At 44.9% G+C, this 21824-nt stretch overlaps 1 long non-coding RNA gene and 1 pseudogene across 1 annotated transcript in view; one reads left to right on the forward strand and one right to left on the reverse strand.

The window, feature by feature from the left end:
• Window positions 1–21824, reverse strand: part of LOC127488479 (uncharacterized) — a 59577-nt gene that overhangs the window by 11829 nt on the left and 25924 nt on the right. The window lies entirely within an intron of this gene.
• On the forward strand, window positions 14376–15003 carry LOC127488474 (U2 small nuclear ribonucleoprotein B'' pseudogene; annotated as a pseudogene).

The raw sequence follows: 21824 nt of genomic DNA on the forward strand, positions 1-21824 counted from the left end.
TTTAACCACAGTTTGTGTAGGTGGATGTGAGTTGTACCGTAAAAAGTGAGTTAGCTCTGTGATTTTTAAAAAATATATGTATATATATAAATTATCATTCAACTTCTTTTAAAAAATAAAGGCCAAAAGATAGATTTATTTGAAAGGCAGAGTTACAGAAAGAGGAAGAGACAGAGAGACATCTTTCATCACTGGTTCACTTCCCAAATAGTCACAATGTCCAGGGGTGGGCCAGGCTGAAGCCAGGAGCCTAGAGCTCCATCCTGGTCTCCCACGTGGGTGCCGAGGCCCAAATATTTGGGCCATCTTCTACTGCTTTCCCAGGTGCAATAACAGGGAGCTGGATAAGAAGTGGAACAGTCGGGACTGGAACTAGCACCCATATGGAATGCTAGCATTGCAGGTGGCAGCTTAACTTGCTATACCACAACACTGGCTCAATCAATTTCTTAATTTCCTAAATTAGCCTCTCACTTCGATTGGTTTGTTTTGAGTTAGTTTTGAAATATAAACTGGTTCTGTACCAATTCAGACAGCAATATCAGCACTTGGCCTCTTCACCCTTTATGGAGTCTATACCTCTGTGTTTATTAGATTGCTCATTGAAAAAAAGCTAGGCTGGCACAGTGGCTCACTTGGTTAATCCTTTGCGGGCGGCGCCGGCATCCCATATGGGTGCTGGGTTCTAGTCTTGGTTGCCCCTCTTCCAGTCCAGCTCTCTGCTGTGGCCCGGGAAGGCAGTGGAGGATGGCCCACGTGCTTGGGCCCTGGCACCCACATGGGAGACCAGGAGAAAGCACCTGGCTCCTGGCTTCGGATCGGTGCAGCGCCAGCCGTAGCAGCCACTTGGGGAGTGAACCAACGGAGGGAAGACCTTTCTCTCTGTCTCTCTGTCTCTCTCTCACTTTCTATAACTCTACCTCTCAAATAAATAAAATTAGAAAAAAGCTAAAGGGATTCATCTTATTTCCTTTCATAACCATCCCACTCTTAAGAAGACCAAGAAAGGAGCTGGCACTGTGGCTTAGTGGGTTAAGCTGTTGCTTGCAGGGTAGGCATCTCATATGGGTGCCAGTTCAAGGCCCATCTTCTCGCCTTCCAATCCAGCTCCCTGCTAATGCACCTGAGAAAGCAGCAGAAAATGGCCCAGGTACTTGTGCCTCTGCACCCATGTGGGAGATATTTGGAGAGTGAATCAGCAAATGGAAGATTCTCTCCCTCTCCTTCTCCCTCTCCCCCTCCCCCCTTCCCCTCTCCCTCTCCCCCTCTCCCTCTCCCCCCTTTCTCTGTAACTCTGACTTTCAAATAAAATAAATAAATCATTTTTCAAAAAAAAAAAAAAAAGACGACGACAAAGAGAAAAGTTGTTTGTTCTACAAGTGTGAAGAAGAAAACTCTAGTGAGAGGAACAATTTGTTTGCGTGTCTTTTATATCTGCCTCTACATTTTGGTTAAGCAGCCAGAAGAGAATGTCCACCCCTGGAATTGCACCTGCTCTCTCTCATCTCCTGCTTTGTGATTGCTCCTTCTAGGCTCTTCCTCTGCCCCCAGACCTCTGACCCTTGGGGTGCCCCAGGGCTTCTTCATGGCCCTGCTCACTCTCTGCCTTCATTCCCTCTGTTATCTCATTCAATCCTGTGACCTTACATTCCACTCAGGAATGCAGGAGTGTTTAGGAATGAAGCAACAAGACGACTCCAACTCTGAAATAGTTCTCTTATACTAACAAATAAGCAAAATAAAAGCATGTATAAGTAGAAAAATAGCAAGTCCATCAAAATGTTAACAATTGAAGAATGAAGCTAGAAGGTATATGTATTAAATATGTATACATTTCTATGTGTTTGAAAATGTTCTTTTAAAAGAATGAAAATAAGTAAATAAATATCATATGTATATTTATAACTCCAAAGTCATGTCTCCTGCCCAGACCTCTCTTCTGAATTCCAGACACACATATCCAATTGTCCACTGGCCTCCCCATTCGAATGTCAAAGTAACGTATCTAAACTGAGCTCCTGATCTGTCCCCTTGCAAGCCTGCTCTATGAGAAACTTCCTCACCTCAGCGAATGACAATTCCAGTTTTTGTAGCTGTGCAAACCAAAACTGGAGTCCTTGGACTCTGCTTCCTCATCTCATCCCCCTGGAAATCCTGGAGGCTCTGTCTGCAAAACACATCCAGAATGTGATTACCAGGATGTGATTCACCACCGCCACTCTGCATGTGGATCTGATCCCCTCCAGCCCCTGCTTGGCTCACCGCGGTAGTCTCCCTGTTTCTGCCCTGTCCCCTTCTGTTACACTCAACAGAGAAGCCAGGGAGATCTTTCTGAAAATGAAAGTCAAACTGAGTTCTCTGCTCAAAAGAAGCGTTTCACCCAGAGTAAACAAGGGAAGCATGGAAAGCTAAATCCTTCAACAGCCCCAGGGCTCCTGGAGATGTCCTTCTAGGTCCCTCCTGGCCACTCTGCTCTGTCATAAATGCAGCTTTCCACCTGTTATCTCTTCTTGGAATGCTCTTCCGCCAAACATTTGCAACTTCTTCAAGTCTTTGCTTAAAGGTTACTTCTCAAAGCCTGTACTTAAGATTGTAACCTGCTCTCCTACGCATGCGGGATCCATCTAATGCTGCCCTTGGGAGATGGGTAACGGGAATACTGGTTAAGTCGTTGCTTGGGATGCTTGAGTTTGAGTGCCTGAGTTTGAGTCCCAGCTCCTCTCCCAATTATAGCTTCCTGCCAATGTGCACCTTGGGAGGCAGCAAATGATGGCTCAAGTAGTTGGGTCCCTACCACCAACGTGGGAGACCAGGGTTGAGTTCCTGGCTCCACGATATACCCGTTAAGGGCTTGGTAGGTGAACCATTCTTTGAGAGGTCTCCCTGTGTGTATTGGTCTCTCTCTGCCTTTCAAATAAATAAATAAATAACCTTATTCTTATTTTCCTATAGACTCACCACCTTATAACACACGACCTAACTTTCTGACACATAATGTCACATGTTGTCTCTCTCCTCCACATGAAGGTCAGCTCAGTGAGGATAGGGATGTTTTGCTTGCTGTTTGATGCCATGCACCTACAATCGTGACTGCCTCAAGGTAGGCCCTGGCTTGCAATAAATGTCTGTGGAATGTATGAATCAGATGAATAGTCACACTTTGGTTGTATTTCTTAAGCAAAAGAAAGCGTCATGTGAATTTCAACAGATGATAAATTAGACTTCATTTAAAACTGTAAAGTACGGAATCCTGAGCTGTGCTTTCCTTTTGCTCCAGCTTGCTCCATATTCTGTTGCTGCAGTGGTACTAACTGTCTGCTTGTGAATGGCCTCTTCTCTGAATGACTTCATTGTTCTTTTTATTCTCTGTGTTGCAATTCTTGGAACTCATGTCAACTCAGCTGTTTCATTGATTTCTCTTAGCACCTCCTTAAAGTGAAATGACACAATTTGAGAGAGAGAACCAATTTCAGTTAAAGTCAAAGTAAGAATAATCTCCATTTGGATAGGCCAGCTTTGAATCAGCGTCCTGTGGGGTGTGCAGGTGCACATTTGACGACATCCTCCATGCTCACTGGCAAGCCAGGCTCTTCCTACATGTTTTTAGTCCTTGGGACCAGTGTGAAAAATCTCTTTGTGATAACATAATAGATTTCTCCTACTCTCTTGGATGATTCCTTAAATAGCAGAAGCAGCTTATGATTATGCTCCCAGAAAGAGTTATTCATGTGATGCCAACACCGTCCCTTTCTATAGTAATTCTGCCACTAAAAATAGTCTATTTGAAAAAGTGGCTCCCTTTTTTTCTAGCTTTATCATAGTCATAGACAAGTTAAATGCCTATCCTTACCCCAAATAAATATCAGAATTTTAAAGGAATGAAAACCTAATGGCTAATGACTAGAATAAATTCATCTTCTCCTTTCCACTCTCTTTCCTCCCTTTCGGTTAGGGCATGACAATTGGTGAATTCAGAGAGCAAAAGCAGTTAGATACTACATAAAAATTAACTGTACAGAATCAAGCCAAAGAGAGGATTAATAAAACAGCTGAGGGCAAATATTTGCCCTAGAAGTTAAGGTGCAGGTTAGGATACCCATCACCCATATTAGAGTGCCTGGGTTCAAGTCCTGGCTCCCAATCCTGGCTTCCTGCTAATGGAGACCCTGGGAGGTAGCAGGTGGCGGCTCAAGTATTTGAATACTCACCTGTATAGGAGACCTGGATTGACTTCCTAGCTTCCAGTTGCTGGCTTTGACACAAACCAGCCCTGGCTGTTGTGGACATTTGAAAAGTGAACCAATGGATAGAAGCTCTGTATGTCTTCCTTTCCTTCTCAAATAATTTTTTAAAAAGACTTATTTATTTATTTGAAAGTCAGAGTTACAAAGAGATAAGGAGAGAGAGAGAGAGAGAGAGTCTTTCATTGCTAGTTCACTCCCCAAATGGCCATAATGGCCAGGGCTGGGCCAGGCCAAAGCCTTCACATAAGTGAAGGAGCCCAAGCACTTGGGTACTTGTCTGCTTCTTTCCCAGGCCACAGGCAGAGAGCTGGATTGGAAGAGGAGCTGTCGGGACACAAACCTATGTGTATATGGGATGCTGGCAAGGCAGGCGGAGGCTTAGCCCACCACGCCACAGTGCTGGCCACAAATGCTACTTTCTTAATCTGCAGCTTGAAGGACACTCCAAGGGGTTGCCTTGGACAGCTTTAAAATCTCTTTATGGGGCTGGTATTGTTGCATTAGCAAGTTAAGTCATGACCTGCAGTGCCAGCAGTCTACATGGCCTAAAGAAAATGACTGAACAGAGCGTTAGGTGGAGAGGACAAAATGTAAAATGCACGATCCAACTCTCTCCTGTTCACAAGGAATGCGTTTCACATGTAACTGTTGTCAAAGAATGAAATGACCGCAATTTAGTTTACAGTGTTGTGGCGTAGCTGGTAAGGCTGCCTGTGACACCAGCACCCAATATGGGTGCCGGTTCGAGTCCCGGCTGCTCCGCTTCTGATTCAACTCCCTGCTAAGAGCTGAGAAAGCAGTGCAAGATGGCCCAAGTACTTGGGCCCCTGCACCCATGTGGGAGACCTGGAAGAAACTCCTGGCTCCTGGCTTTGGATCAGCACAGCTCCGGCCATTGTGGCCAACTGGGGAGTGAACCAACAGATGGAAGTTTTCTCTCTTTCACTCTGTCTCTCCTCTCTCTGTAACTCTGACTTTCAAATAAATAAATAAATCTTTTAAAAAATCTTAATTGGCTTTATTTTTTATTTATTTGGAAAGCAGTTACAGAGGCAAGGACAGAGAGAGGTCTTCCATCTGTTGGTTCACTCCCAAAATGGCTGCAATAGCAGGAGCTGATGTGATCCAAAGCCAGGAGCTTCTTCTGGGTCTCCCACATGGGTTCAGGGGCCCAAGGACTTGGACCATCGTCTATTGCTTTCCTAGGCCATAGCAGAGAGCTGGATTGGAAGTGGAGCAGCTGGTTCTTGAACTGGCACCCATATGGGATGCCGGCACTGCCAGTGGCATCTTTACCTGCTACTTCCCAGTGCCAGTCCCTTGGTTTTATTTTGGATTCTAGAATTGAGCAACACTTCATCTTATAAAACAGATGAAGTGTTCCCTTGAGCCCAGCAGAAGAGTCTTGTTTCCTAGACAGAAAAGGACAAAACCAAATAAACAAAATTTCCACAAAGCACATTGTTCATTTCCAAGTTACCGTCTCTGTTAGGTAGACAGGGAAACAAAACAGTAGAAAAATGACTGGCTAATACAGGCTGTATCAGGTTACCTTTTCTGTGTAAGGGTTAAGACAAGGGAACATCATTACCGTGAAGTAGCCTATCTGGGAAGCTGGGCAGTTGTCTTGCTTATGCTTACTTCTTGGAAGGTCGTATAACAGTTTGGTGACTTGGATGGGTATCACTTTGATTTTCAGCCTGGTCTGGTAGGGCAGAGTGAAATGGCCTCCTGTGATTTTTTTGTTGAACAACACTTTGTTTGGTTAAAGCGTATTTCTTCCACTTGTGAGGCGCTGAGCCCAGGCCTGAGAAACGTCAAGCATACTGAGGAGCAGGGTTTGGTGCTGTTCTGGAGATTCCAGAGAGGCAAGGGGAGTGCAGCTTTGGTGGTAGTGTCAGATTCCAGGGCCCTGTGTGCTGTCCAGCAGGACAGGCTACCTGCGCAGGGGCTGAGGGCAGGAGGAAGGGCTCTGCGGGAGGCGAATGCATCCTCCTAGAAATGGCACCTCTCCCCGGCCTCCATCCTGGCAGCAGGGGACAAGAGCAGGATGGAGCGGATGAGCCTCCTGCCTACTACAGGCAGGTAGACACACCCAGGTCAGCTTCTGAGTTTTGCTTATTCCAGGAAGTTGGATGTTTTGATTTCTGAACTGAGATTGTACTCGTATCTGCTGCTTGTGTTGATTGTGACCAAAGTGAGTGTAAGTCTATTTTGTAAGGGTGAAGGAAGCATGGTGGGCCGGCTGGAATTTTCACCTGGCGCCAGGAAAAGAGGAACCTCCTGCAACACAAATCATGATATTGTAATGGATATTGATAATATTGAGGAATTATGGTTAATTTTTTTAAAAGTGATGACAGTAGTATGGCTTTTTTTTTAAATTTTTATTTGTTTAATTATTTGTTTGAGAGGCAGAAAGATAGACACCAGAAAGCTCTTGCCTGCTGTTTCACTCCCCAGCTGCCTGCAACAACCAGAGCCAGGCCAAGCCAAATCCAGGAACCAGGAAGTCATGCAGGTCTCCCACATGGGTGACAGGAGCCTGGCTACTTGAGCCATCACTCGCTGCCTCCCAGGGTGAGAGTCAGCAGGAAGCTGGAAGAGTCGGAACTGGTATGAAACCCAGGTACTTGGATACGGAATGTTAGTGCCTTAGCCACTAGTCTAGACATCCACCCCTGTGGTGGTTTCTATAAAGGATTCTTGAAAGATAGATCCTGAAATATTTATAGATGACATGATATGATGTCTGCTATGATATTTTCTGATAGATTGCAAGGAGATGTCAGTATCACCTGTGAGATATCCTAGCCAAAAATGTTAAGTGAATCATATTAGGTATTTGGATCCAGTTTATAGTTTATAGGAAAAACAGGTTATAGAGGATCAAGCTAATGTGAAAAGGAAAAGGCCACTAGACAACAGCAGCAGAAGGGGTGACTGTCCTAGTATGTTCAGTGAGTCAGTGTCGTACAGCAGAGGACTGGGCTCCAAGAGTGGATAGCTGGGGACAGAATTACCAGACAGAGTGGAAGGCATGGACCAGATTGTCCTGGACAGACCAAAGGGCAGTTTTGAATCGGGTGTTAATTGAAATAAAATTTACTAAAAGGGAAAGGTGGAGTGAGGAAAAAACAGACCGCGAAACAGTATGTATAATACCCAATTTGGTTTAAAATGACAAGATAAAGATCTAGAAGGATAAGTACTAAGGTGATAATATCTAGGTTTTTCCCTTGTTTATCTGAATTTTGAAGTATTTTGCTCATTTTTTCTCATTTTTATCTGTATTTCAGGGTTTTTTTTCACTGCATATACTGTGTCCAATAAGAGGTTGTTTTAAAAATGTCAAAAAGTGAGGCAGATGTTGTGGCACAGCCAGTGAAGCCACCACCTGCAGTGCTGGCATCCCCTACTGGATGCGAGTTCCGGTCGCAGCTGCTCTGCTTCTGATCCAGCTCCTGGCTAATGCACCTGGGAAAGCAGCAAATTATGGCTTGGGCCCCTGCCACCCTTACGGGTGTCTTTCAAATAAATAATCTTTAAAAAACGAAAAAGAAATGAAAGATACTTTTGACTTGTTTCTTTTTTTCTTTTTAAAGATTTATCTATTTATTTGAGAAGCAGAGTTAGAGAGAGAGAGAGAGAGAGAGAGAGAGATCTTCCATTAGCTGATTCACTCCCTACATGACTGCAACAACCGGAGCTGGGCCAATCCAAAACTAGGAGCCAGGAGCTTCTTCAAAGTCTCCCATGTGAGTGAAGGGGTCCAAGTACTTGGATCACCTTCTGCTGCTTTCCCAGGCCATCAGCAGGGAGCTGGATCAGAAGTGGAGCAGCTGGGACTTGAACCAGCACCCATATGGGATGCTGGCACCACAGGTGGAGGCTTAACCTACTATACCACAGCGCCAGCCCCTTGACTTTTTTCTTAAAAATGATTTATTTTATTTATTTGAAAGACAGAGAGAGAGAGACACAGAGACAGAGACAGAGACAGAGAAAGAGATCTTTCATCCACTGGTTCACTCCCCAAATGCCCGTAACAGCTGCTTCTGAACCAAACTTCATCCTGGCTTCCCACATGAGTAGCAAGAGTCCAAGTATTTGAGACATGTTCCGTTGCTTTCCCGGGTGCATTAGCAGGGAGCTGGATCAGAAATGGAGCAGTCAGGACTTGAACTGGTGCTCAGATAAGGGATGCCGGCATTGCAGGTGGAAGTTTATCCCGCTGTGCCACAATGCCAGCCCCTTGCCTTTTATTGTTAATAGTCCCTACACAGCTCTACTTCATCTCCAACCTCTATGACTTCTCACAGCTCACTCACTATAATAAAATAATACTAGGGGCCGGCGCCGCGGCTCAATAGGCTAATCCTCCGCCTTGTGGCACCGGCACACCGGGTTCTAGTCCTGGTCAGGGCACCGGATTCTGTCCCGGTTGCCCCTCTTCCAGGCCAGCTCTCTGCTGTGGCCAGGGAGTGCAGTGGAGGATGGCCCAAGTGCTTGGGCCCTGCACCCCATGGGAGACCAGGAGAAGTACCTGGCTCCTGCCTTCGGATCAGCACAGTGCACCAGCCGCAGCGCGCCGGCCGCGGTGGCCATTGGCGGCCATTGGAGGGTGAACCAACGGCAAAGGAAGACCTTTCTCTCTGTCTCTCTCTCTCACTGTCCACTCTGCCTGTCAAAAAAAAAAATAATAATAATACTAGGGCTGGTGCTGTGATGCATCAGGTGTGGTTGCCACCTGCAACCTTGGCATCCCATGTCAATGCTTATTTGAGTAGGCTGCTCTACTTCCCATCCAGCTCCCTGCTAAAATACCTGGGAAAGCAGTGGAGGATGGCTCAAGGGCCTGTGCTCCTGCCACCCATAGAGAAGACCTACATCGAGTTTCAGGCTCCTGGCTTCCGCCTGGCCCAAGTCTGGTCCTGGTGTTGTGGCCATTTGGGGAGTGAACTAGCCGATGGATGGATGGATCTCTCTATCTCCTTCTCTGTCTGTAACTCTGCCTTTCAAATAAACAAATCTTTTAAAAATGATAATAAAATGATACCGCCCAATAAAGACCATGTTTAATTGATTTAATTAGGAGAGGAACTCAATTTCATATATAACATTCCTAAGTTAGTTACTCATTGAAATTCATGAAAGTTGTGCCAAATAGTGTTTCATGGCTTATACACAGTGATTCTATTTGTGCTTCTCTCTGTAGTCCAGTTGCTTTATTTAATTTTTATGTAATTACGCATTCTGTGACTATCCAAGAAATGCTTGTTGATTATTAGCAAAGATGAAGTAGGGAGATTTCACCTTTCTTTTCCATTAGCACCACAGTTAGGAGGAAAAGTCATGTGTTTTTGTCCTTATTCCCATTCTGTTCCCTGGTTGCAGCCGATGACTCAGTTACTGTTTCCTGAATTTAAAGTAATTACATGTGAGCACTGGTGCTATTGCTGTTTCTCCTTCTGATAGTTCTACGGAATGGAAATGGCAGTGAACTTGGTGCTAGCGTACTTGAATTCTAGCCCTTATTTAGCTCAGCTTTTCACATATTTAGTTGAAAAACAAGGCTAAATGACATTAGGGTTCCTTCCAGCTCCAAAAGCTCATATTTCTAAAGTTTAAAAAAATTATTTGAGAGACAGAGAGCTCCCATCTGCTGGCCTTTATCCCACTACCTGCAATAGCTGGGGCTGGGAACTCAACTGGCATCTCCTGCGGGGATGGCAGGGACCCAACTACTTGAGTCATCACCTGCTTCCTCCTAGGCTGCACATTAGCAGGAAGCTGGAATCAACAGCAGTGCCAGGACTTGAACCAAGGTACTCCAATACTGGGGCAAGTGTCCCAACTGCCATAGTGACCACTAGGCCAAATGGTGATGCCTAAAATTCTATAGTTCTAAAACATAATTTTCTAGGCCGGCACCGCAGCTCAATAGGCTAATCCTCCGCCTGCGGCGCCACACCCCCAGGTTCTAGTCCCAGTCGGGGCGCCAGATTCTGTCCCAGTTGCTCCTCTTCCAGGCCAGCTATCTGCTGTGGCCAGGGAGTGCAGTGGAGGATGGCCCAAGTGCTTGGGCCCCGCACCGGTGTGGGAGAACAGGAGAAGCACCTGGCTCCTGGCTTCGGATCAGCTCGGTGCACCCGCCGCAGCGGCCATTGGGGGGTGAACCAATGGAAAAAGGAAGACCTTTCTCTCTGTCTCTCTCTCTCACTGTCCACTCTGCCTGTCAAAAAAAAAAAAAAAAAACACATAATTTTCTCAAATTTTTCCCACAATGAGATTCTCCAATACAAAACAAGTAGACGAGCAACAACAAAACCACATATTGGGGCCGATGCTGTGGCGTAGTGGGTAAAGCCGAGGCCATATGAGCGTTGGTTCGAGTCCCAGCTGCTCTGCTTCCAATACAGCTCTCTGCTATGGCCTGGGAAAGCAGTAGAAGATGGCCCAAGTCCTTGGGCCCCTGAACCCATGTGGGAGACACCGAAGAAGCTCCTGGCTTTGGATCAGCGCAACTCCAGCCACTGCGGCCATCTGGGGAGTGAACCAGAGGATGGAAGAGCGCTCTCTCTCTCTCTCTCTCTCTGCTTCTGCTTCTCTGTAGCTCTGCCTTTTAAATAAATAAATACAATCTTAAAAAAAAAAAAAACGGCATACAGGGACCTGTGTTGTGGCGCAGCAGGTTAAGCTGTGAGCTGTGATTCCAGCATCCCATATTGGAGTGCCAGTTCAAGCCTCAACTGCTCGACTTCTGATCCAGCTCCCTGCTAATATGCCTGGAAAAGCAGCAGAAGATGGTTCAAGTGCTTGGGACCCTGCCACACAATGGGAGACCCAGATGGAGTTCCTGGCTTCTGGCTTCAACCTGGGCAAGACCCAGCCATTTCAGCCATTTGGGGAGTGAACCAGCGAAAGGAAGATCTCTTTCCCTCTCTCACTCTCCCTCTCTTCTCTTTCTGTCACTCTACCTTTCAGAAAAATAAGGTAAGTCTTAAACTATATATATGTGTGTGTATATATATATATTGTAGTAGTGATTTCTATGAATTATATTCCATAATTGGCATGCGATGACTACATAGATTAAAACCAGAAATTTTATTGCTATTTTTTTATATTTTCAGAACATGTGAAATCTCTAGGTTACCTCTAGTTCTACTAATGATACAGTAGATTCCAAAACTATTACAAACTCAAGCTCACTTTTAATAAGCTTGGGAATATAATATGTGCTATTATTCATCACAAGGAAAGACAGGTCATAATTTTGGTTAGATAATGTTAAATGCAAAGTGTCTTATTTTCTAGGACTTTGAAACAAGTCTAACTTGGCTTCAAGTGACAGTTTTGACACTTTGTTTCATTTTCCAAATGTGCTATTGAACTTCCCCATTTACTTTTTTATCTTTAATTTCCAGAACCACTTTCTGAATACTGGTCCTCTCTTCCCTCCCTACCCCCACCCTGCCCCCGCAGTAGCATCCTTCTTATTTTTTCATTACTGATTGCCTTATCCCTGCATTATCTGTCTCCTAGGTATTTATTTATTTGCCATTTGCTTGTTTTGGCCAAAATCTTTGACATTAGATGTTTCCCTCTGATGTCTTTTTTTTTTTTTTTTTTTTTTTTGACAGGCAGAGTGGACAGTGAGAGAGAGAGACAGAGAGAAAGGTCTTCCTTTGCCGTTGGTTCACCCTCCAATGGCTGCCGCAGCCGGCGCACTGGGGCCGGCACACTGCGCTGATCCGATGGCAGGAGCCAGGTGCTTCTCCTGGTCTCCCATGGGGTGCAGGGCCCAAGCACTTGGGCCATCCTCCACTGCACTCCCTGGCCACAGCAGAGAGCTGGCCTGGAAGAGGGGCAACCGGGACAGAATCCGGCACCCCGACCGGGACTAGAACCCAGTGTGCCAGCGCCACTAGAGGATAAGCCTATCGAGCCGCGGCGCTGGCCCTGATGTCTATTAATCCTTGAATGTTTGCTCTTGTTTGATTGGCTTGTCTTTTTGTCATTGAGTTGAAGGAGTTCTTTATATAGCCTAGATATGGATCCATATCAGATAGCTGATTGCAAATATTTTCTATCATCTGTAGGTCACCTTTTCACTTTCTTGATTATGTCCTTTAATACACAAAGATGTTAATTTTGATGAAGTGCAATTTACCTACCTTTTCTTTGATTGCTCATGTGTCTGGTATCATATCTAGGAAATCATTGCCTAATACCCAACCATAAACATTTATACTTATGTGTTATTCTAAAAGTATACTTTTAGTGCTTATATTTAGGTCTCTGATCCATTTGGAGTTAATTTTTCTATATGGTATGAGGCAGATGTTAATGTCTTTCTTCTGCACGTGGGTATACAGTTGTCTCAGCACCATTTGTTAAAGAGGTCATTTTTCCCCTCAATGAACAGTCTTGACACCTTTTGGGCTGGCATTGTGGTGCGGTAGATTAAGCTGCCACTTGCAACCCTGGCATCCCTTTTCAGAGAGCCAGTTCAAGTCCTGGCTACTCAGCTTCCTATCCATCTTCCTACTAGTATACAACATGGATGGAGTTCCTGGCTCTTGGCTTTGGCCTGACCCAGCCCTGGCTATTGTGGTCATTTAGAGAATGAACCCACAGATGGAAGACCTCTCTCTGTATCTCCCTCTCTCTCTATGTCACTCTGCCTTTCAAATAAAGTAAATCTTTTTTAAGAAGAAAGAAAAGAACAAAGATTTTGTGACATGTCCTTTCAAAAATTATTTATTTATTTTATTTGAAAGGCAGGGGGACAGAGATACAGAAAGACAGATAGAAAAACAGAGAGACAGAGAGAGAGAGAGAGAGAGAGAACTCCCATCCACTGGTTCACTCCCCAAATGCCTGCAACAGTTGGCACTGGGACAAACCAAAGCCAGGAGCTAACAACTCAATCTGGGTCTCCCGTGTATCTGGCAGGGACCCAACTACACTACTGTTGCTACCTAGGGTATACGTCAGCAGGAAGCTGAAATGGAGAGTGGATACGGGACCCGAATCTGCACATTCCAACATGGAATGTGGCCCTCCCAAGTAGTAGTCTTACTGCTGTGCCAAACACCTACTCCTAGAGTCAAATGTTCTGCAGTTCTAAACCCAGCTCGGCCTTGGGAGCTTTGTGATCTCAGGAAGGTTATGTCATCTCTCCAAGCCTCAGTTTCCTCACCTGGAAATAGGAGTAACAGCAATACTGCCTTCGTAGGGTTGTTTAGAGGGCTTAAATAAGACAATACATGCATAATTCAGCATCTTCTGGATTTTATGAAATGCGTTACTCATAAAGAGACTCCCAACCCTTCCCTCCACAGTGACCTGGAATACTGCAGGTAGCAACTGAAGGGGTGCTTCGCTCAGTGGTGCCAACGCTGGAATCCCTCTGTCCCCTGTTCTCTAACTCTTTGACCCTGCCCCTTCCCTACAGTTCCTCTTCACATTCTCAGTGACAAAGCATGAACTGCCTTATATATGCATGCATAGGTGCTGACCGATGCTGACCTGCGTGTAGGGGTGCTTGGTAGAAAGGGTCTACACTGTGTACAGTAACTGGACAACAAATGCCCTCTTTCATATGTAAGCTTTGCATATTGGTTGCCTTTCATCCCACATGAGACAGCTGTTTTCCAGCTTTTCATTTAACTGTAGCATAGAGTATCATTTGAACACAACGTACTCTATTAGAGAAAGACACTCATTTTTTCCTATAACCAACAGAACAAATCAATGTTACATAGTGTCAAATTTCTATTAATAGGGTTTCATGCAAAAAATAGAAATGGGGTGATGCTGCTACCTTGCTGGGTGAGAAAAGAAATATTAAGTCTCAACTCTGAATGAGCTGAGTGATTCTTTATTAACTGAATTCAAGTCTGAGAAAGAATGGACAAAGCAGGCCATTTCTTCTTACTGTCAAGTGAATTCAGGGAGTCTTTGTTGGGTATACTGACCTGGCAATAGGATTTTAGGGATGACTGAAATGGTGGGATTGGCCATCAAGCAGTCCAGCAGGATATCTGGAACTGCGGTCAACCAAATTCTGCAGAACTGTCAGAAGGCATTGGCCCCAGGCCATTTGAACGTTTTAATCCAAATATGGATGTTAGACCAAATCATACACTTAGATCAATAACATGAATGACATAATTAAAAAAGAATATTCGAAGAGATCACTGCACACCCTGTTTCCTATTCAGTTTGGCCATGTGGTAGATAGGGTGACTTTAAAGACCTTGAAGATGAGATCCTTTGTCATACTTAAGGAACTGGGCTTATCCACAAATGGTTTGAGGCAGCTATAAGGATTTCAATTTTACTGTAAACCAATACAAATCAGGTATGCAAAAACAGATTCTGATATAACATGTAAAACACATGACCCTTTTGCTGGCAAAGAAAATAGCCAAAGCTCTCAAACAGGCTGTAACAACAGAAAGCCTGGTCAATAACACTCAGTTCAGCTAATAACCAAGGGACTTCAGGACCAAAACTTCAGGGGCAGCGTTACCCTCCAATTCCTTAATAAGTTACCAGAAGGGACTAATGAGCTGATGTTATCAGTGCTGTTAATCAGTCCCCTGATTTTAAGGAAGGATGTTTAGTACTTCGAAGGCCTGGTGTTGCTTGCATTGAATTTGAGAAGGATGGGCAAGCTGGAGCTGCCAGGGATGATCTCAAGGCTTCAAGGTCCCATGCCACGTAAATCACCTATGCCAAGGTGTAACTCGAGCACATGGCATTATTTGTAGTGTTTGCTTTGATAACACTTAGTAGGGGGAAGTGAAAGTGAAATTTTGGGGAAGGACTTAAATAATCTAGTCTTTCTGTAGCACTAGTGAACTATGAAATGTGAATGCCTTAATTCTGTGCAATAAGCTTTTATTTGTATGCCCCTCTCTACATTCCAAAGGGCAGTGGGCATGTCCATGTGTATCATAGAGAACTTTTTGTGAATGATATATTAAGGACCAAAGGACATTTTTTTTAGTAAAGATTTACTTATTTATTTGAAAGGCACAGTTACAGAGACAGAGGTGGGGGGAGAGAAAGAGAAAGAGATCTTTCATCTGCTGGTTCACTCCCTAAATGCCTGCAATGGCTGAGGCTGAGCCAGGCCAAAGCCAGGAGCCTGGAACTCTATCTGGGTCTCCCACATGGATGGCAGGGACCCAGACACTTGGGCCATCATCCACTGCTTTCCCAGGAGCATTAGCATGGAGGTAGAACAAAAATGGGACAGCCTGGACTTGAACTGGTGCTCATGTGTGTTGCCAGCATCACAGGTGAGGCTTACCAGCTGTACCACAATGCCAGCACTGAATGATACATTAAGGTTGAATGTTGGGGCCGGCACTGGGGCGTGGCAGGTCAAGCCATCCAATGGAAGATTAGCAAGCCATTACCAGAGAGCTGGATCAGAAGAGGAGCAGCACGAAGATTCTGGTGCTGCAGGCAGTGGCTTAACCTGCTTGTGCTGCAGAGCAAGTTCCCCTCCCCCATCATTATTTTAAGGTGATAAGAAATGCAATGTGAAGGCTGGCATTGTGGCATAGCAGGTTAATCCTCTGCCTGCAGTGCCAGCATTCCATATGGGTGCTGGTTCAAGTCCCGGTTGTACCACTTCCCATCAGCTCCCTGCTGGTGTGCCTGGGAAAGTAGAGGAAGACGGCCCCTGCAACCATGTAGCAGAGCTAGAAGCAGATCCTGACTTCTGGCTTTGGTCTGGCCCAGCCCTGGCCGTTGCAGCCATTTGGGGAGTGAACCAGTGGATGGAAGACCTCTCTCCTTTCTTTGTATCTCTGCATTTCAAATAAATAAATAAATCTTTAAAAAGAAAAAGAAATGCAATGCAGCAAAAAGGTTCAGATTGCAAATCAGGCAGTCTAGAACAAGTCCTGCTTTCTTGAAGTGGAAATGTTGACCTTGTGACCACAGGAATAGCTTTGGGGCCATCTGATTCCTCCTCTCACAGACATGCAGGGCCAGTTTTCACAGTGGGCTCGACTCCTGCTTTACAGGGAGGGCACTCTGGGGTCCCTTCTGATTGATTCATGCCTCATTTAGTCTGTTGGTGCCCAAGCCAAAATTTTGCTATCACCACAGAAAGTGGTTATAATAATGATATGGCCCACTCCCAAAGGGTTTGGAAGAATATTGTATGGTAATTGAAAATGCTTTCTAAAAATTAGCAACTACATATACATAAAGTCTTAAGGAATGGGAGGGCATGGGAAAAAAACCAAGGATGAGAACCCTAAGACCAAAATGTGCATGGCCCCTTCTGTGGGTTTAGGGTGATGTTATTTATAATTGGTTTTGCTTTTTTAAGCGAAACCATTATTTCTGCTACCATTTAATTTGAGAGCAAGCAAAGGCTACTATGGTCCTGACCCACCTCATGGTAGTTCAGATCCTTTCTTTAGTCACAAGAGAGCAAATTATGAAAAAAAAAAAGTTCAAAAAATAATTGAGTCATTATGGATTGGCTTCCATGTGAGTTCATTCTGGACAAGTTTTAATTATTTCATAAATTACATATGCTGGTTGTGTTATAAATAAGAATCCTGTGTATGCCTCAATAAGTCCCAAATGCATGTTCTTGCATTCAGTCTGTTCCTTTTCTCGCCAGCCTGACTAGATGCAGTGTGCTGGAGCTCTGTGTTGGGAAACAGGTGCACCTCGCTCAACACTAAGCAGGTGCCAGATGTCCCAAGAGCAGTGACTGTATATGCTCACCAGTTTAGAAAGCCCATCTCTAGATTAATGATCAAAGCTTCTTACCTTTTTAACTGGTGGATGAATTAATAAAAACTACCATATAGGGAAAGTAGCTTGCCTGCTGAGACCTGAGACTCTCCGCCTTAATGTGTTTAAGACTTGTCTTTTTGGGGCAGTGCTGTGGCGTAGTAGGTAAAGCCGCTGCCTGCAGTGCTGGCATCCCATATGGGTACCAGTTCAAGTCCCAGCTGCTCCACTTCTGATCCAGCTCTCTGCTGTGGCCCGGGAAAGCAGTAGAAGGTGACCCAGGTCCTTAGGCCCCTGCACCCGCATGGGAGTCCCAGAGGAAGCTCCTGGCTCCTGGCTTTGGATCAGCTCAGCTCTGGCCGTTGTGGCCAACTGGGGGGTGAATCAGAGGATGGAGGACCTCCCTCTTTCTACCTCTCCTTTTCTCTCTGTATAACTCTGACTTTCAAATAAAATAAATAAATCTTTATATAAAAAAAGGCTTGGTCTTTACAAAATGTAGACCAGTCCTAACTTCTACCAAAACCACTTAGAATGTACTAGAATGAACCAATTTCTTCTAATGCAGCAATGGAAAATAAGCCATAGAAGATGAACGGATTTGTTTTTTAAAGTTTTGTTTTGTTTGTTTGTTTTTTAAAAAAGATTTATTTATTTATTTGAAAGCCAAAGTTACACAGAGAAAGGGAGATACACACACACACACACACACACACATCTTTCATCTGCTGGTTTATTCCCCAGATGACCACAATGGCCAGGGTTGGGCCAGACTGAAGCCAGGATCCAGGAGATTCTTCCAGGTCTCCCATATAGGTGGAGGAACCCACACACTTAGGTCATCTTTCACTAGTTTTCCCAGGTCATTAACAGGGAGCCGGATTGGAAGTGGAGCAGCTTGGACTTGAACTGGGGCTCGTATGGGATGCCCACATTTCAGACAGCAGCTTAACCTGCTACTCCATGATGCTGGCCCACATTTTATTTATTTGAAATGCAAAGCAACAGAGGAGAGAGAGAGAGAGAGAGAGAGAGAGAGAGAGAAAGCGCTAGAGAGTGCCAGGCCAAAGCCAGGAGCCTGGAACTCTATCCAGGGTCTCCCACATGGATGGCAGGGGCACAGGTACTTGAGCCATGTTCCACTGCCTTTTCAGGCACATCAGCACGGAGCTGGATTAGAAGCAGAGCAGCTGGGAGACTTGCACCTGTGTTCTAATATGGGATGCTGGTGTTGCAGGTGGTGGCTTAACCCTCTAAGCCACAATGCTGGTCTCTGGATTTTTTTTTTATTGATAATGAATATAATAAGGAACTCCCACCTTACCATAGTAATATCATTTACAGAAGACCTGGGCAACATGAAGTTTGCCTTCCTAAGACAGCCTTGTAGGGTAGGGCTGCTCAAAGTGGGATCCATGGACTCATCCCAGGCAGCAAACCATTACCTGTCTGTGACAGCGTAGGCACGGAAATTGGGTGTGATCATCAAGGAAGCATCATAGCCACCCAAGTATGTGATTATTTTTCTCGTACTTTATTTGCATTTTCTTCAGCAAAAGTATCAGTTCATATTGCACTGGAAAGGAGTGAAGGTGATTTTTACACTGAAATCATTTGGGAAATGCTGTTGTAGGCAGTTCTTGCAGCATGATAGCATCTTCTCCAAGGACCACTGTCCTCCCCAATTGCTTTACATATCAGATAGATGCCCCTCTGCCCTTAGCTGCTTGGCTTCGACTGGGAAGGCATACATCAGCCTGCAAATATCAGCTCCATTTCTTCAGCTCTGTCTCCATGCCTTCTGGCCTTCTAGTCTCCTTAACTCTTTCCAAGTGGGCCTCATCTCCTTTCAAATCCTATGTAATGCAGAAACACGTCCTGTGAAACACGCCTGTGATGCTCTGGGCAGACCCTGTACTGAGAGCATCTTCATGCTCTGGGGCCTCCGCAGTCCTCCCTCCATTCCAAGAGGACTTGGTGCTCTGTAAGCACTCCTGCACTGGACAGGAGTCAGGTGCGCTGTGACGTAGGATAAGGTGAGCTGCCTGCTTCATAGTGGCTCTGGGTTGTGAAGGAAGCAGCGCTGACTCTTCGTACACTCTCCTGGTCTCCTGCCCTTCTCCACTCTGATGCTCACATATAGAAGCTCCTCAGGGCTCCAGGCCCTCCGTGGCAGCAGGCAGTGTAGTGTGGAATTCCCTGATAGGCTCTGAATTCCTTTTGCCTTTGGATTACTGCATGTACTTTGTGGAAGAGTAGGTGTAGGAGGGTAGGGAGAAGTGAGCAATTACTGTATTATTAACAATTTTCAAACCCAGGATTAACAAATGCTAATTTTATTGTTTTTCCCCCATATAGTTTCTGTTTGTATTTAAAGAGATAATGTACTGAGTCCTATCCAGTCCCAAACTGTTCCCCTCTTCCCAGATTCATTTACTTTCACAAAATTAGCAGTTCCACTTCCTGTCTCTGTTTTTCCACTCTTACTCTCTCACTTCCCTATTCATCATAACAAACACTTATCTTGCACAGTATTGCTTATACTGCAAATGCACTCCCCCATTTCCAGAAGCAATGATTTCAAATTCTGACCCTGCAACATTGTCCCTCACCATCTCAGCTGAGAGATCTCCTTTTTATGACCTGCAAAGCCACCTGTTTCCACTGCCACCTCCTTTCCCCTTCCCTTACCATTCCACCAAAGGAGGTACCCCCTATGCAGTCCCAGACTCTGCCTGTACCCTGGGTCACACCTCTACTACCCCTCAGGGCCCTCTATCCAGCAGTCATCTGTTCTCTCCTGTTTCCAGCTTCTTTCACTCTACTGACATCTTTAGACATATTCTGTTATCTTCCATCTTAAACACAAACCCTCACCACTACATTATCTTAGACATCATCCTGGCCCTCCCTGCACAGTCAAACTTCCTAAAACAAAGCCGTCAAACTCGTCCTATCTCCACCTCTCCTTCTCTTATCTTTTGCTGTTTGATTTCTCTCTGAGTGTTTGACACTATTAAGCACACCACTGTCCTCCTCCTCTTCTTCTTTGAAGGGCAGAGTTACAGAGAGCGGGAGAGAGAGAGACAGAGAGACTGAGAGATCTTTGATATGATGGCTCAATCCCCAGATGGCCACAACCGCTAGGGCTGGTCCACCCTGAAGACAGGAGCCAGGAGCAGAGCAGCTGGGTATGGAACCCGTGTTCTGATATGAGACGCCAATGGTGTCACTAACAGCAGCTTTACGTGCTGCACCACAACACTGGCCACCCCATTCTTCTATTCTTAAAAAACAGCTTTATCGGACACCAGTTTGACTCCTGGCTGTTCCAGTTCCAACCCAGCTGCCTGCTAGTGCACCTGGGAAAGCAACAGAAGATGACTGAGGTGCTTGGGCCCCTGCATCCAAGTGGAAGACCAAGAAGAAGTGCCTGGCTTTGGCCTGGTGCAGCCCTGGCCATTGTGGCCATTTGGGGAGTGAACCAGCGGATGGCAGATATCTCTCTCTGTCTCTTCCCCTCTCTCTCTAACTCTTTCAAATAAATAAGTCTTTAAAAGACAAAAAATTAAAAATGCTTTATTGGGCTGGCTTCGGCTGGCATCCCAAATGGGTGCCAGTTCAAGTCCTGTCTACTACACTGCCAAACCAGTTCCCTGGTAATGTGCCTGGGAAAGCAGCAGAAGATGGCCCATGTGCTTGGGTCCCTGCTACCCACGTGGGAGACCCAGATGAAGCTCCTACCTCCTGGCTTTGGCCTGACCCAGCCCTGGCCATTGTGACCATTTGGAGAGTGAACCAGCAGATAGAAGATCTCTCTCTCTCTCTCTTTCTCTCTCTCTGTGACCTTGCCTTCAAATAAATAAATAAATAAATAAATCTATTAAAAAAAGAGACACATTTATTGAGGTATAATCCAGTGATTGGCTAATTTCGGTGTACAATTCAGTGGTTTTCAGTACATTTATGGATATGTAAGATCATCGCCACAGTTAATTTTAAATCTTTTTCATTACCTCACAAAGAAACCCAGTAGTCTTTGACAATCATGCTCCTTGCTCTCCATTCTCCCCTACCATCCCCAAGCAACTGTTAATCTGCCTTCTATCTCTGTAGATTAACTTACTCCAGACCTTCCAATGACTTCCAATCACTTAGCACATGGACTTTTGTGACTGGCTTCCTTCACGTGGCATAACGTCTTCACGGCTCATCCCAAGTTAGAGCAGGTATCAACATTTCATCCCTTTTTAGATCTGAGTAATATTCAGCTGTGCAGATATACTGCATCACTGCATCATATTTGTCATCTGCCAGTGAGTAATAGGGTTGTTTGTATCCTTTGGCTGTTGTGGTTAGTTTTTATGTGAATGAATGTTTTCTTTTCTCTTGGGTATAAACCTGGGAGTGGAGTAGCTTGGTCATATGGTAACTCTATTTGTAATCCTTGAGGAACTGTCAGATCATTTTCCAAAGCAGTTGTGCCAGTTCACATTCCTACCACCAATATGTGAGGGCTCCCATTCTCCCACCTCCTCACTAAAACTTATTTTCCAACTTTATCTTCTAGCCATCCTAATGGACATGAATTGAAATCTTATTGTAACCACTCTTCTTGAATATCAATGATGCCTAAAACAAGATATAATTTATTTAAAGTAAAAAAGCATAACTTTTAAAAATTTATTTATTTTTAGAAGATTGATTTGTATTTATTTGAAAGGCAGAATTACATAAAGAGAAGGAAGACAGAGACTTTCTATTTGCTGATTCACTACCCAAATGGCTGCAATGGCCAGG

This window comes from Oryctolagus cuniculus, chromosome 2 (assembly GCF_964237555.1).
Source record: "Oryctolagus cuniculus chromosome 2, mOryCun1.1, whole genome shotgun sequence".
In the NCBI taxonomy this organism is placed as follows: Eukaryota; Metazoa; Chordata; class Mammalia; order Lagomorpha; family Leporidae; genus Oryctolagus; species Oryctolagus cuniculus.